The sequence below is a fragment of the Onychomys torridus genome, chromosome X (genome assembly GCF_903995425.1).
Source record: "Onychomys torridus chromosome X, mOncTor1.1, whole genome shotgun sequence".
NCBI lineage: Eukaryota > Metazoa > Chordata > Mammalia > Rodentia > Cricetidae > Onychomys > Onychomys torridus.
Genome location: NC_050466.1, coordinates 119,537,859 through 119,546,404, shown reverse-complemented (window position 1 = coordinate 119,546,404; position 8,546 = coordinate 119,537,859).

Genomic DNA, 8,546 nt, shown 5'->3' with positions numbered 1-8,546 from the left:
CCCTCCCTCTCCTCTCCTTCCCCCCCTCTGTCCCTCCTCCCCTATGAAATTTCCCAAGAAGAAGCAAAATGAATGGAGCCAGGAGAACATTGGAAAGACAGACAACATCAGATAGCTTGTCTCTTAAGTTGTCTCAAGACACGTGAACAATGAAAGGCAAGTTTCCCAGTGCCATCTATAAGAGGGGTTCAGAGACCAAAACCTCAGTGATTAATGATGAATATACATTTCGGTTATGATTTCCCTTATGTGCTTTAGATCATGTATGCCCTGAGCGGAACAAAAGCAGGAGAGTGAAAAATGAATGGAAAACTAGATGGACTCCAACATATGGTGAGGGCTTGAGATGTAGCTCAGTGGTAGAGTGGTTGTCTAATATATACAAGTCTCTAAGTTCAATCCGTAACACTACAAACAAAATGTATGTTGTGGAAGTAGCACAGACTATCTGAGTGATATCTCAAACTTTCCATTGCTTCATTCCTAAAATACAGTAGGACAGAGTTGTAATGGTTAAGAAAGCGGGCACGTAAGTACTCAGATAAGCTCAGTGTCTGGCACATAGTAAAGACTTCATTAGTGGTATCTACTACTCCTAATCTCACATTTACTTTTAATTCTCGTGCTCTGCAAATGAGATGGTCCTTTGCTATGTGATGCTCACCTTATGATTCTTGGTCTCAGTTGCTCTATCAGCAAGCACGGAAGAAAATTGCAGATTTCCCCTTGTATCTATGGAGAAATGGTTCCAAGATTCTCCTATAGATACAAAAGTCCAAGCATGCTCAAGTTTCTTATATAAAATAGCATAGTATTTGCATCACTGTATACTTTAAATCGCCTCTGATATATTAAAAATGCATAATGCAAGCTTAGTGCTACATAAATTATTTTAACTGTATGTTTGTGAGATAATAACAAGAATAAAAAATTGTACAGAATCATCACAGACATCTTTCTATAAAATATTTTTGACCTACAGTTGGTTGGCTGCAGATCCACCGCACAGTTATAGATGGCTAACCACATCTGCCCTATATGTTTCACCTGCATGTGGAGAGAGCAAAACATACAGCACTAAATAGTGTTGTTAATTGACTTCTAGTAATCCGTGACAAACAATTTAATAAAATTGGCAACCCAGCATTAGTCAGTACCATACCTCATTATTTTCATCCATCGTCTCAAGATGAGAGATTTCTGGGTTGGTTTGAAAGTCATCTTGTGCTCTGTTTCACTGAATTCTTAATTAAAATTTAATTAATCTGGAGCTGTGGCTTCATTTACTGAAACCTGGACAACACATGTCATATACTAGCGCTTAGTAGATGAAAAAGAGCTAAGCAGCAGTGTTGAAGATGCTAGCATGTGTAGAGGCAGACCACCTAGGCCCTTTTAGAACGTGGGAGTAATTGTCTTTATCTAAAATACAATGGAAGCTACGGCAGGGTCTTCATGTGAAGGGAAGAGGATGTGGTAAAGTCATAGCTGGAGGCACTCTGGTTTCCATAAGGAAAATGGGAGGCAGACATGGCGATAGAGAAGTCATTCAGGTGCCTATTGTAGATGTCCAGGTGGCAAATGTTGGTGTTTGATTCTAGACAGACATCAGTAATGATAGAAAGATATTTCCCAGGGTTGGGGATTTAGCTCAGTGGTCGAGTGCTTGCCTAGCAAGCACAAGGCCCTGGGTTCGATCCTCAGCTCAAAAAAAAAAGAAAGATGTTTCCCTTTCTCAACTGAATCTACTGTATAGTTACAAGCTCTTGCTTGTTCCAGCCAGGATTTGTATCTATTTCCAAGTCTTGGCTCTTGCCACACTGACACTGCCCAGTTAACTGAGCCACAGCTTATTGTATTCTGAGTTGTAATGCTGTGCTTATTATGTGTTTCCAGATCACAGATGTCTCATCACACAGAAAGACAAATTAAGGCACGTAGGTATTAATGTGCTGCACAGGAAATGAGATTCTAAACAGAATTCAAGTGGCAGTGCCGAATGAGAACTATTTGCCACACATCTTAAATTTTGAGAGCAAAACTGATCACTAGGTACCCAAAGCCAAGAGAAGAGTACAAGTAGAATCCTAATGAGTCTTGCTGCTAGCATCTGGGCTTCTTCAACAAGGATACACAGGGAATGGTTTGAGATCAGAGATTAGTCATGGAAGGATGCCTTGGGCATCAATGTGTCCTAGTCTCAAGAACCTTCTGTTAATCATTCACACTATTGAAATTGTTTTATACTACACTATCATGCATGAATTTTCATGAATAATCTTGAGACCTGGAATAGTTAGCTTGAATCATAACCTGGGCCTGTTGTAAACACTTGTTTCTCTTTCTCAGCTACATCTATTAAACTCATTATACTCTATCACTATTTACTCTGCGGTTCATGATGTTTACAATTTTGGGATACATGGGATTAGAAAGATGCCTTAATGGTTAAGATCTCTTTCTGCTCTTGCAGAGGACCAGATTTCAATTACCTACATGGGGCTCACAACCACCTGTATCTGCAGTTCCATGGTGCCCAACGCCCTCTCTGGCCTCCTTAGACAACAGAAATGTACAAGGTGCACAGACATAAATACAGACAAAGCACCCATGCACATTAAATTAAATTAAAGCTTAAAAAAAGAAAGTGAAAAAATTAAAATTAAAGTTTGGGATACAGCCCAAATGTGGTAGCCCAGACCTGTAATCCCAGCACTTGGGAGGTGAGTTGACGGTCATCCTCAGGAGTTTGTGGACAGCCTGGGCTATAGGAGACCCTGTCTCAATACAAATGTTAGTATGTATTTATTTTCTCGTTTTCCACAAATTAAATGTTAAATCCTCATCAGTCTGGTAGTGTTATAGACATACATATATGATATGTTTGTGTGCATTGACTTTTAAATATTTTTAATTTGATGTTTTGTGAAGGCAAATGATGCCACAGTATAATTCAAGTACTTACCTGCCTTCCCTTTACTGTCCCACTAATGGAAATTGTAGTATTTCCAAAGAATGGTATGTGTTCCACTGACAGTGTATAAATTTCTTTGAAATGGTACCCAGATTAATTCTCTCTGTCTGTCTCTGTCTGTCTGTCTGTCTCTCTCTCTCTCTCTCTCTCTCTCTCTCTCTCTCTCTCTCACACACACACACACACACACACACACACACACACACACACACACACACATACCCATTATTTTCAAAGTATCTTTGTGAGATGGCCAAAAGTGAAAATGATAGGTAGTAGAGGTAGAGGCTAAATTTCAAATGAGTGAATTTGAGGGCACAAATCTGACATATAGTACACACGTACCTTGAAGACTGGATGGGAACACTAATGCCTAGATTGATATTTGTAAGCTGTGTGGCCTACATATTTGTTGACCTCTATGAGTCTACATTTTGTCATCAAAAGTGAGGTAGACTGAGGTAACAAGACTGTTATGAAGGCTAAAAAATAATAGTTCATAATATAATAACTACTATAAAATAAGGCTTCAGAAAAATATAGCTCCCATCTTCCTGACCTAATAGTGCCTTTAAAACTAAATAACTGCTGGAGCTCAAATTCTTTCTGTATGCTTTTCAGTGGACAGTTGTCAATGTTTAAAGTGCTAGGTATAGCAAAATTTAGATCAGTTCCAAGAATTATATTCAGGCATTGATATCTGAGGTTTATTTTAGCTGAATGTAAAGCCAGATGAGAAATTTTCAAAACTAACTATGAACCTGGGAAATCATCAAATTGTCTTTGTTTTTGTAGATTTCTCAACTGGTTTTCATCAGATGAGATTTTTCCATAGTTTTTTTAGTTTAGTGACATGAAGTTGAAACTGTGTTTTGGGGGGAATTATTTGTATAGATAACAGAAAGGTATGACAATTTGAATGGACAGAAATCTAATTAGTTTTTGTTTTGTAAATCTTCAGCATCATTGAGGATCTAGAATTGCATATGAAACAGATCAAAATAGTAGTTTTTCCATGGATCATCTCTATGCAATTCCATCTCCCTTATGAGATTCCAGAAAATCTTCTTGCTGTAAACATCAAAAGATTCCACACTCAAAGGAAAATGAAGAGTTTCGAAGCTACGTCTAATAAGTTAAAAAAAACATCCAGAAGAGATCATTAAAATGTATGAGGATGAATTCATATATTTTTAAAAAAGAATCACTGCCAGAGTTGGAAGGCCAGTCATAATGAAAGTGTGGTGGTTCAGACAAGAATTGGGAAGAAAGACTGACCTTGAACAAATGAATAGAAAAAGTGCCGCTTTTCTGGCTGAGAATAAAGAGCCAGAGCCCCTTTTTTTTTATTGAATACTCCTCATTTCACATACACGCCTTGACATCCCAAAATGATGTGTATAGAGCACAGAGATGGAATAGCACAACACTTCCCAGAACTCCTTGAGATTAGCCTGACATCATTTGAGTAGGAGTTTCTTGAACTTAACTGATCTTGTACCTAACAGCCACACCCAATTCTGCTGGCCTTGCAATCATTTCACTCTCTACTTCTGTCACATAGCCAAATATGCAGTAAGCTTCTTGTCTCGTCTGTGGCTTCTGCTTTTGCATATTCAACCACCTAAAGATTGAAACTGTTAAATATATGTGTGTGTGTGTGTGTGTGTGTGTGTGTGTGTGTGTGTGTGTGTATACTGAACATATGCAGACATGTTTTTCTTCTTATTTTCTAAATAAGCTATAACTCAATGAGCTAAAGATGCCAACTGGATCTCCCTCTCCTACTTTGCTCTGTATCTACTTGCTGGCAAACTAGGCAAAAAACACAATGTATGGTTATTTTCAAATATGGGCTTTTGACTCAGAGTACCAAATCCCTCCTCTGGAGGATCTAATGCCCAAATAGCAGCTCAGCTAAAACAAAGATGTTACATCTGAATGATAGCCCAAGAAAGTTGCAATGGCCTATATTCATCTCCATCAGGATTTTGCAGCCTGAACACACATGCAAAAAATCGTTTGGGTATATTCATGCCAATCTTCTAAACTATCACAGGAAACCTCTGGGAGCACAGACATTTAATCATTTTGGAATGGAATGGCTTTGGGGGACAGCATGTCTTTTGGTCTATTTCTATTTAAAATCTTGAAGTGCTGATGGATTAGGTGCTGAACACTGAGGCTCTTGAGGTCAGTGATTTATAGCAGCTGAAAGCTGTGAAATGTCATTCTGCTGAGGGGGCCATGCAACATTCAGTCGATAGAATTAGCAGACACTTGAACACGTATTTCAGCACCAGCTGTTCAGCTCCCTAGAGATGTTCACCATACCCAGATGTAAGCTCCCAGGAAGGGCTGGCTGTCCTAACCTCAACAGCTGTCAGAGCCAAGGCTAGTCTAGCTATGCTTGTATGGTTACAGGAAATAATAAAACCAATGAAGGCCCTGCTATCTGCCCTAAATTATCTGGGGTCAGAGAACAGACAGCCACTAGATATAGAGGCCAGAAAATGGTGGCACTCACACCTTTAATCCTAGCATTCCAGAGGCAGAAATCCGTCTGGATCTCCGTGAGTTCAAGGCCACACTGGAAACAGCCAGGCATGGTGTCACACGCCTTTAATCCCAGGAAGTGATGGCAGAAGGAGAAAGGTATTTAAGGCATGAGGATGAGGAACTAGAGCTGGTTAAGCTTTTAGGCTTTTGAGCAGCAGTACAGCTGAGATCCATTCTAGATGAGGACACAGAGGCTTCCAGTCTGAGGAAACGGGATCAGCTGAGGAATTAGTGAGGCAAGGTGGCTGTGGCTTGTTCTGCTTCTCTGATCTTCCAGCATTCACCCCAATACCTAGCTTCAGGTTTTGATTTAAAGAGAACCAAACAATTCATTCTATCTTTTGCTGTCCTCCATTGACCCTCACTCTAGCAGCTGCTCCTCACTCTAGCATCCTTGTCCTTTATCTCAGTTTTGCCTCCGCATTTGACTACCCTAGGTTTCTCATTAGTAGTAACCAATTCTAGGCTGACTGTTTGTGTTCAGTAGCACTTGCTCTGTACTCTCCAGTTCAGCCACAACTCTTCAGATAGCTTCAAAAATTGTGAACCCATACCTGGTACTAGAGGACCAAGTGGTTGGGTTGTTTCCCCCATGGGAACAAAGGAGCTGGACACTTCTCATCAGTCAACATAAACCACCGAGCACTATCCATCGTTCTCATTGGCTGCCCCATCTCAGCCCCAAACTAGCTGTTTGGGATAAGCATTTAGATATGTGTATAATGCCCCATCCCATACTGTCAGTTTCCCAGTCGTAGGCCAACGTTCCAGATAGTTTTGTATTATAAGCAGGTACCGTGGGGACAGTGGATTCATTATTGTCTGCTGATGCATAACAAATAAATGAACACTTAGAAGCTCAAACAACACATATCACTAAACCATGAGGTTTAGGCTCAGGGTCTAAGGAGACTACTGCTATGACTAGGGCTTCATTTACCTGAGAAGGCTAGAGGAACTCTCACTAGTAGCTGCTTGATGAAGCCTTCTGTTTCTCACTACCAAGGCCGCTCCCCAAGAAAAGCTAGCAGAGCACTTGATTCGCTGCCTTCTGCTCCTGGTTATGAATATAATGTGACCAGCTGTTTCAACTTTTTTTGCTGCCTTGACTTCGCCACAGTGATGGATTGTAACCTGGAATTATGAGCTAGGTAAGTGCTTAAAGTGGCAATTACTGAGGCAACTCCACATAGTTTATCTGACAGGCAAAAAGGGTTTGTTTTGAGTTAACCTACAACAAGCAAGGGGAATTGGTTACAGGATCCAGGAGAGGTGAGGTGCATGCAGTCCAACACGGTTCTCTGGAGAACTCTGACTTGGTCTGCAGTACCAGCATCCAGCATCCAGCATCCAGGATCACGAGGTGGCCAAGAGAGAGAGAAAGAAAGCACGTATGCATTTCAGGAGTCCCCCGACTCGACCACGCCCCGGGCAGAGACAGGTACCTAGCAGTAACCTGCTGCCTACTAGGGGCGGTGCTTCAGGGGTGGAGCACAGACAACCATCCCCTACAAACGCTTTCTCCCCTAGGTTGCTGTCAGCACCACTTCCCATAAGCCAGACCCTATTCTACCTATATTTGCTAAATTCAGGAGAGCCCACTGGCTTATCTCAAAGGTAGACGTTTTGCTGCCTTTCTTCAGTGTAGAAAGATGATGCTCCCAGATCATAGTGCATCTATCTGTCAGTGCTGACTGTGATTTTCCGTGCCTTGGTTTGGACTTCATTTTCCACCACCCAGCTCTCGGTGGTGCCACTTGTTCTGGCCTTGCTTGGTCCCTAGGATTCTTGTCAAGAGTTCCATTACATGTTCCTACTCGTTTTCAGCTGGTGGTGACAAGAGCACTGAACCAAACTCTTCCTGAGAATCCAGCATGTGCATCCTGGACACAGAAAAGTGGCAAGCTTGCTTGAGGAAATTCGAGAGAAAATGAACTTCTCACATCTAGAAATAGCCTCGAGACCTTTTCCAAAGCCCGAAGTACCATAGTGAATATCAAGAAAACAACTCCACTATAACTGACTTTTTTCTAAGTATGTTATTTTAATTACCATTTGAGATTCTCTATACCAGAAGCTCTAGTAACAGTTTTGAATGTGTACTCCCATATTTTTACATTATTTGTCTGCGTTTCATTTAGTATTATTTCAAAGAAAATTTCACATCTGACATGGCAGGGCACATACAGAACTCAGGATACTCACATAGGACCATCATGGGTTGAAGACCACCCAGGCTATGTAGTAAGACTTTGTCTTCAAAAACTCACATAGGGCCTGGCAGTATGGCTCAGTGGTTAAAAGCACTTGCTGCTCTTCCAAGGAACCAAAGCTCAGTTCCAGGCAACTATGTAGGGCAGCTCACAATCATCTGTAACTCCAGCTCCAGGAGAACACCCTCTTCTGGACTCCACAAGTGCATACACACACACACACACACACACACACACACACACACACACACACACACACACACACTAAACCTTTAAAAACTCATATATTATAGAATTCATTTGTGATTTTTGAATAGCAAATTAATTACTCCATCTCATTGATAAGCCACATTTTTGTTTATCCACTCCCCTCTCACTGATATCTAATTATTTCTAGCTTTTAAGAGTTAAGATAGGGGCTGGAGAGATGGCTCAGAGGTTAAGAGCACTGGCTGCCCTTCCAGAGGTCCTGAGTTCAATTCCCAGCAACACGTGGTGGCTCACAACCATCTGTAATGAGATCTGGCGCCCTCTTCTGGCCTGAAGGGATATGTGCAGGCAGAATACTGTATATAAAATAAATAAATAAATCCTTTTTAAAAAAAAGAGTTAAGATAGAATTATTAGCCTTTATAGAAATCACTTTGTTTTTAAGTTTATAAATTAATTCATTCCATTTCATATTATTTCAGTTTTAATGCTTTGAGAAATAATTTCAGGCTATGCAGTATAAATTGCACCAGCCTATATCTAAAGATATTCTAGATGGCTTCTGCAGGCTACCAAAAGAGAAACATACA